This window comes from Heloderma suspectum, chromosome 2 (assembly GCF_057233095.1).
Source record: "Heloderma suspectum isolate Gila_16-S chromosome 2, 16-S_ref, whole genome shotgun sequence".
Taxonomy (NCBI): Eukaryota; Metazoa; Chordata; class Lepidosauria; order Squamata; family Helodermatidae; genus Heloderma; species Heloderma suspectum.
Window position 1 is genome coordinate 373,906,475 of NC_139459.1, and position 7,519 is coordinate 373,913,993.

Sequence of the window (7,519 nt, forward strand, 5' to 3'; positions counted from 1 at the left end):
CTGGCTCACAGGGTTGAAGTGCCAGGATCTTTTGATTAACAAGGATGTCATTTCTGTCCCCCTGCCACATAAGACTTCCCCGTTCCCTCTAAGCTGATTATGCCAAACGCTGCCTCCATTTTGTGACTGGCTTTGGCCATGTACTACCATTTTGCGACTGGTGGGCCTTGGTTGTTTTCAGCTGTCTCAAGGGGCCCTGTGGGCTGAATGTTTGACAACCCCTGAATGATTTGCTCTGTACAGAGAGCATTTTCTCAGGGCCGGCACTACCATTAGGCCGCCTGAAGCAGTTGCCTCAGGTGGCAGCCAGGTGTTGGAGGAGAGAGCTGAGTGCCAAGCGGCTTGCTTTGTGCCCCCTAAGCTAGCCTGCTCCTTCAGGTGCAGCAGAGGATGCTGTCCCATTGCCGGTGTTGAAGAAACAGTCTTGTTGGCTTTTGTACATGGAATGAGGGAGGGCGCCGTCTTGTTCTTCGCCTCAGGCAGCAAAATGTCTTGGGCTGGCCCTGGCTGTAATCCTCACAGTGGCTGGGGTGGAGGAAATGGATTTTCAGCAATGATAAGGCAAATCATGGGGCGAGGGGAGATCATTAAAGAAAATACAGCTTTTATTTCTCTATGCCAAGTGCTGTACAGACCTTCGAAGAGACAGTGTCTCTGCCCAGTAGATTAGATCAGGAGTGGACAGAAAGTACATCTAGATTGCTGGTAGTTCTCTAGGTCAGTCACAGTAGATTGGGGAGGATTTCTGACTCCCAGTTGTTTGACAATAGCCGCAACGCAATGATCCCCCCCTCCCCGCCCCATTTTCTTGAAATGAAGAAAGCTTTGGGTAACCAGGGGTGGATTTTTTTGTTCGAAGAACTGTGGATTCTCTACTGTTCTTGTACTCAAAAACAAATTGCTGGGCTTAGAATTGTTTAATTCGAAGTGTATGTCCTTTGCACCATGCACTGGTTGGTGGTTATCAGAGTTCCAGTAAAAACGAAATCCTGCAAGCCCAAAGTCTGCCCATCCCTGGATTAGATGGAGGGGGGGAGATGCGACTTCTTTCTCCTTTCAACTCCCTCCCCCCCAAATACCTTTTCCATAGTGCCTCTGCAACAACCTCCCAGTCCCAATGCCCTTCTGTAACTAAGGACTAGGGCGCAGTCCTATGGGTTGCACCCTGGGTACCCAGAAGCCCCCAAACTCAGAGGCTTACGGGGGTCCTATGTTGAGAGGGAGGTGCCTTGCACCTGCCTCTCTGGATTTTAGCTGGACAGGTGATTTTGCCCATCTAGGAGAGGCTTCGGGGAGGGGAAGGGAAGGGAAGGGAAGGGAAGGAGGCTGCAACGGCCATAGGAAAGATGGTAGGAATCCCCCCCCCCCAGTCTCCATGCTCCGTTTACCGAGTGTAGAGAGGTAGCCGGCGTGGTTTTGGCTATGATGGGGAGGGGGAGAGCAGCTCTGAGCTCGGAGCCCTGTCTTCAAGCATGGGCCCAGGAAACCCAGAAATCCTATGACCCCCACACACTGTCTAGGGGACTTAGGATTGCTCCCTCTGCCTATTTTTTATTTAGGTTTTTTTTTTTTACCACTTTTCAAGGCAGTTCACAATTAAAAGCATAAAAAACAATTTTGAACACACGAGCGAAGGCATTAAGAAGTACACCAGTTGCTGGGGAACATGGGCAGAAGGGTGCTGTTGCACTCGTGTCCTGTTTGTGGGTTTCCCGTGGGCAGCTGGTTGGCCGCTGCGTGAACAGAATGCTAGACTAGATGGACCCATGGCCTGATCCAGCAGGGCACTTCTGATGTTTTTAAGTAGCCATCTGATATAATACATAGATGAGCTTCAGTACAGGCAACTGAAATAAATACATATCCAAGAGAAACCACAAGGTAATGTTTAGAGCCACTTTCCCCACCATGGTACCCTCTGGATGTTTTGGACTTTAACGCCCTTCAGCTCCAGGCGGCATGATTGATGGTCAGGAATTCTGGGAGATAGACCAAAGCATCTGGAGGGCACCAGGTTGGGTAAGGCTGAGTTAGATTGCCACACTTGGACCCAGAAGACTTGTGTTCAAATCCCCACTTATGCACAAAAGCTCATGTGGTGACCCTGAGCCAATCACTGTCTCTCTCAGCCTAACCTATCTCACAGGGTTATTGTGAGGATAAAATGAAAAGCCCAGGGGCGGGGGGAGAAGAACCACAAACACCACCTTGAGCTCCTTGGAGGAAAGGAAAGATATAAAAGGGTTAAATAAGCAAATAAATAAAAGACCCCCCCCCCCATGATTCTCTCCTCTGTCTAATTTGAGATGGGAAGCTCTTTGGAGCAGTGACCTGCCTTCTTACTGCATTTCATGTACCATACATGGATGACCCTATACCAGGGCCAACCCTAGGAGAAATAGTACCCTGGGCAAGGAGTGCCCTTGGTGCCCCCCCCCCCATTTTGCAGGGCCCCTCAGAGGGTTTATGGGGCCTGGTGCAGTGTGATGTCCACTGAGAACAACATTGCTCTAAACCTTGATCACTGTTCCATTGTGCTACGGCTTGCACAAGCCAAAGTTCAAAAAGCCACATTCTGAACAGTGGCAGTGTGCTATGCAACACAGCAGAACTATCAGCGGTTTTGCATACAATATTTTTTGTTTTGTAGTCGTTCCTATCTTTTGGTACTTCAGAATACCAATTATTTTTATCTTTAAAAATAATAACAGTTATAAATAAAAAAAGGTATCCAGCTGACCTCTTACAGCTTCATTTTATTATTTATCACATTTTTATGCCGCCCAATAGTCGAAGCTCTATTGTTTACGATATTTGAAGTACTACGTGCTCGGTAACGTTGCCTCAAAGTAAAGCTGTGTTCCAATGATTTTTACTTAGTGCAAATGACATCAAAGTGGAAAATGAAAAAGACTTTAAAGCTAATTGAAAGATCATTTTTGTAGCCAGTACCCAAACAACCTGTAGACCCTTGGAAAAAAAGGTTACATACACTTTCTTTTTGCCACCCTAGCTCAAAGCCCTATAACTCCCAGCTTTCCCCAGCCAAATTCCCAGCATTCCCCAGCCAGAAAAATGCCCTACAACTCTCAGCATTCCCCAGCCAGAAAAAAAGCCCTACAAGACTGTTTTTGTTGAAACAGACTAACACGACTACCCTTCTGGAAATTATTCGTTTATTGCCATTACCTTTGTATTCCATTTTTAAAATAAATATACATAAAACTCAATGCAGTTTGAAAAAAATTGACACACTTTAGATACACACTTTTCTACACAAGCCATTTATCTTATGCTTGTCATTCCCTACTCTCAGTTATTTACAGGTTCTTTAGACGAAGTCCTGACCCTTTCACTTCTGTGTCTAACCAGCAATTTTGGCTAGTTTTTTTAGAGCAGGGAATATGTGGCATCCAAGGTGCAATCCTACGCAAGTGTAGACAGAAAAAAAAGGGGTTGGACTCAATGGTCTTATAGGCCCCTTCCAACCCTCCTATTCTATGATTCTATGAAGGGAAATGCTCCCTTGCGGGGGGCTCAGTTCTGCCATGAAACCAAAAGTAGATGCAGCAGATCCTCATGTAGAAAAACGCATAGGGCCCTCCATAGACACAAAATAAGCAGAACTGAGAGGTTTCTGCCCCAAGGAGCTTACAATCTAAAATTTGCCATTATGGGGGAGTTCACTAAAGCAGGGAAGACGGTGTCAGCGTGAGCAATAAGGAAATCAAGAGTTGTTCCAAAGAGCTAACCAAAACACACCAATGCCAAGCATAACGTGTTGCTCAGGCAACGTTCCAGCCCAAACAGGAAACCTCTCATAGCACCTCCTGTCCCGAAGGGTCTCTTGGGCGGCCTGGGTAGATGGAACCAGTACAGAGCCCGAGAATACTTCACTGCCAAGATGCTCCAGGCTGTAGTTCTGGTGGCTTGCTACATAGGGCAGCCCCACACGCAGGCAGGAGGGGTCTAGCACTGGTGGGTCCTGATAGAGCAGGGGTTTGGACCTGCAGTCCTGGGGCCAAATCTCCCCTGCCCTGGATCCCAATCTGACTCTCCAGGGTTCCACCAATGGCCACCCCCTTCCCCTCCCCGCCAATCATTCAGTGGCTTCCGGGCTTTTGTACAGTTTTCCCCACATTCTGACAGCTTGAAATGCCTCTCCTAAGGCACTAAGGAGAGGCATTACTTGGCACGAAGAGCTTTAAGCTACACTAGGCTGATTTGGGGGGTAATTTTGGTCACACCACTTTCTGCCTTTGGCACCACCCTCTTGGCCTTCAGCTCTGCCCACCACTGGAATGTGGCCCCCAAGCACTTCTCCGAAACGGAATTTGGCCTTGGTTCCTCTACCTGAACCTGAAAGAGGTTCCTTACTCCTGTGATAAGAGAGAGGCAACCAGAGATGAACGTGTGACAGGCAGCTAAACCTCTTGGCAATTATGTTTTTACTATATTTGCTTTTACATTGTTTCAGTCAAGATTTTGTTTTTACTCTGAATTTTACTGGTAGCTGCCTTGAGCTCCATGTTTTGGTGGAAAGGTGGGATATAAATTCATATTCTTATTTATTCAATTTATTTCCTGCCTTTCCGCCAAAAAGTGGAGCCCAAGGCAGCTAACAATAAAATAATGAATCCCTTTAGGCAGTGATTACACACTAGAGCTATTTAACGCTGCTTGGTTTTGCACAAGTAGACTTGTCCCTCTGAATAAAATCCAACATAAATCCAGCTTAGAGTAGATCTATTAAAATACATGGAACTTAAGTTAGTCATGACTAAGTTAAGTCCTGTTCATTTCAACGAGTTTACTCTAAATAGGGCTTATGTTGGATTTTGTCCTCTGGGTCCATGGTAGCCCCCAATTCAGTGCTTTATCTCCACTGCAGTCTCTGAATGCTCCATTTCTGCAGCAAAGGCCACCTTACAGTCAGATCTTAACTATGATAATTATATATCCCATTTCTAAACTTCAGGGGAGAGTGGCTGAGATTATGTAGCCAAAACAGCAGCGCCCGATCACAAGACAGAGGTATCAGCAGACTTGGGGGTTTGCAGGGGTAGAGAAAAATAAAATAAAAATCAGGAGGGGAAGGGAACCTGGCGAGTGCAATGATGGTGTCCCACAGGCACCACGTTGGAGGTCTCTCGTGGCCACACCATTTTTTTCCAATTTGGCAAGGAGTTTCCAGTGATGGACATGAGCATACCAAAGTATTTAGGATCTGCAGGGAGGAAAAAGGTTAGTTAGGAGAGTCAGTTTGGGGAAAAGGTTTATTTGTTTTTGGTGTTTATGTTGTTGTTCAGTTGTTCAGTCGTGTCCGACTCTTCGTGACCCCATGGACCATAGCACGCCAGGCCTTCCTGTCCTGCGCTCTCTCCCAGAGTGTGCTCAAGTTCATATTCATTGCATCGGTGATGCTATCTAGCCATCTCATCCTCTGCCATCCCCTTCTCCTTTTGCCTTCAGTCTTTCCCAGCATCAGGGTCTTTTCCAGAGAGTTTTCTCTTCGCATTAGGTGGCCAAAATATTTGAGCTTCAGCTTCAGTATCTGTCCTTCCAATGAGCACTCAGGTTTGATTTCCTTTAGGATTGACTGATTTGACCTCCTTGCAGTCCAGGGGACTCGTAAGAGTCTTCTCCAGCACCACAGTTCGAAAGCATCAATTCTTCGGCGCTCAGCCTTCCTTATAGTCCAGCTCTCACAGCCATACATTACTACTGGGAAAATCATAGCTTTGATTAGACGGACCATTGTCGGCAAGGTGATGTCTCTGCTTATTACTAGGCTGTCTAGGTTTGCCATAGCTTTCCTCTCAAGGAGCAAGCGTCTTTTAATTTCATGGCTACAGTCACCATCTGCGGTGATCTTGAGCCCAAGAAAGTAAAATCTGTCACTGCTTCCATTTCTTCCCCTTCTATATGCCAGGAAGTGATGGGGCCAGATGCCATGATCTTAGTTTTGTTAATGTTGAGTTTCAAACCAGCTTTTGCACTCTCCTCTTTCACCCTCAACAAGAGGCTCTTGAGATCCTCTTTGCTTTCTGCCATTAGGGTGGTATCGTCTGCATATCGGAGGTTGTTGATAATTCTCCCAGCAATCTTAATTCCGACCTGTGATTCATCCAACCCGGCGTTTCTCATGATGTACTCTGCATATAAGTTAAATAAGCAGGGTGACAATATGCAGCCTTGTCGTACTCCTTTCCCAATTTTGAACCACTCGGTTGTTCCATGTCTGGTTCTTACTGTTGCTTCTTGACCCTCGTACAGGTTTCTCAGGAGACAGGTAAGGTGGTCTGGTACTCCCGTCACTTTAAGAATTTGCCACAGTTTGTTGTGATCCATTGTTGTGTTGGTGTTTATACTCCAGCCTTTAAAATGAATCCCAGGATGGCTAACAAACATCATGGGGTCGGGGGGGGGGGGGTAGAATTAAAAAAACAATAACAACTTAACATTTCTATACCGCCCAAAAGCCGATGCTCTCTAGGCAATTCACAAATAAAAGTTCACATATAAAACTTCCTCATAAAAGGCAGCAAAACACAATCAGGGATTCTTTAAGACTCCCACTTTAAGAAGGTTAGAGAAAGATGAGTGAAAAGAAAAAGAGAACCCTTTCAGTTCTTTGTAGCCTCTGGATTTGTTGTTGGTAATCATTCAGTTATTTATACGAATATAAGGAGAGCCCTGCTGGATCAGCCCAAGGGTCCATCCAGTCCAGCATTCTGTTCACACAGTGGCTGACCAGCTGTTGACCAGGAACCCACAAGCAGGACACAAGGGAAACAGCACCCTCCCAACTATGTTCCCCAGCAACCGGTGTGCAGAGCCACACTGGACATGTTTCTGCTCAGTGTTGACTTATAGGGAATGGGGGTGAGGTGTTTTAATTGTGCAGGGAGGGGGGCATTCCTGAGTGAAGATCAAAGTGATTTAAAAGGCTCCTGTGTATTTTGGACGTGGGTTTTGCTCGAGTTTCCCTTTCAATTCAGGATGACCAGCAGCAACTGAAGCCAAAGCATTCACAGAACAAGTAAGTTTTGAGAAGTTGACAAACATATCCCAGCCACCAAATCATTACCATAAAGATGTTGAAGACGGTGGGTGTTGTAGTATGCAGGCATGTGGAATGTTGGGCCTGCAGTGCAAATGTGGCCAGCTTGGCTTCCCCAGATGGCCACAACCCCTTCCCCGGCCGCCTTTCCTTTCCCCCTGGCTACTGATTGTTTGGTGGTTTCCCAGCTTTTGCTTCCCCCCCCTGCCCCCATTTTAAAAGGTTGAAATACCTCTCCTAAGGCATACTGGTAATACTCCTGCCCAGTTATGCTCTTATTTTTGGCCTGCCCTTTTTGCATTTGAACTCACCCAGAACTGGTGTGCGCCACCTCTCTCCCACCCCCCCACTCCATCTGAAAGCTTCTCCAAGATAGAATTCAGTCCTCAGGCTGAAAGAGGTTCAACACCCCTCTGTTACTTGCTATAGCGCAGAGTATTTGTATAGCAACCTCAG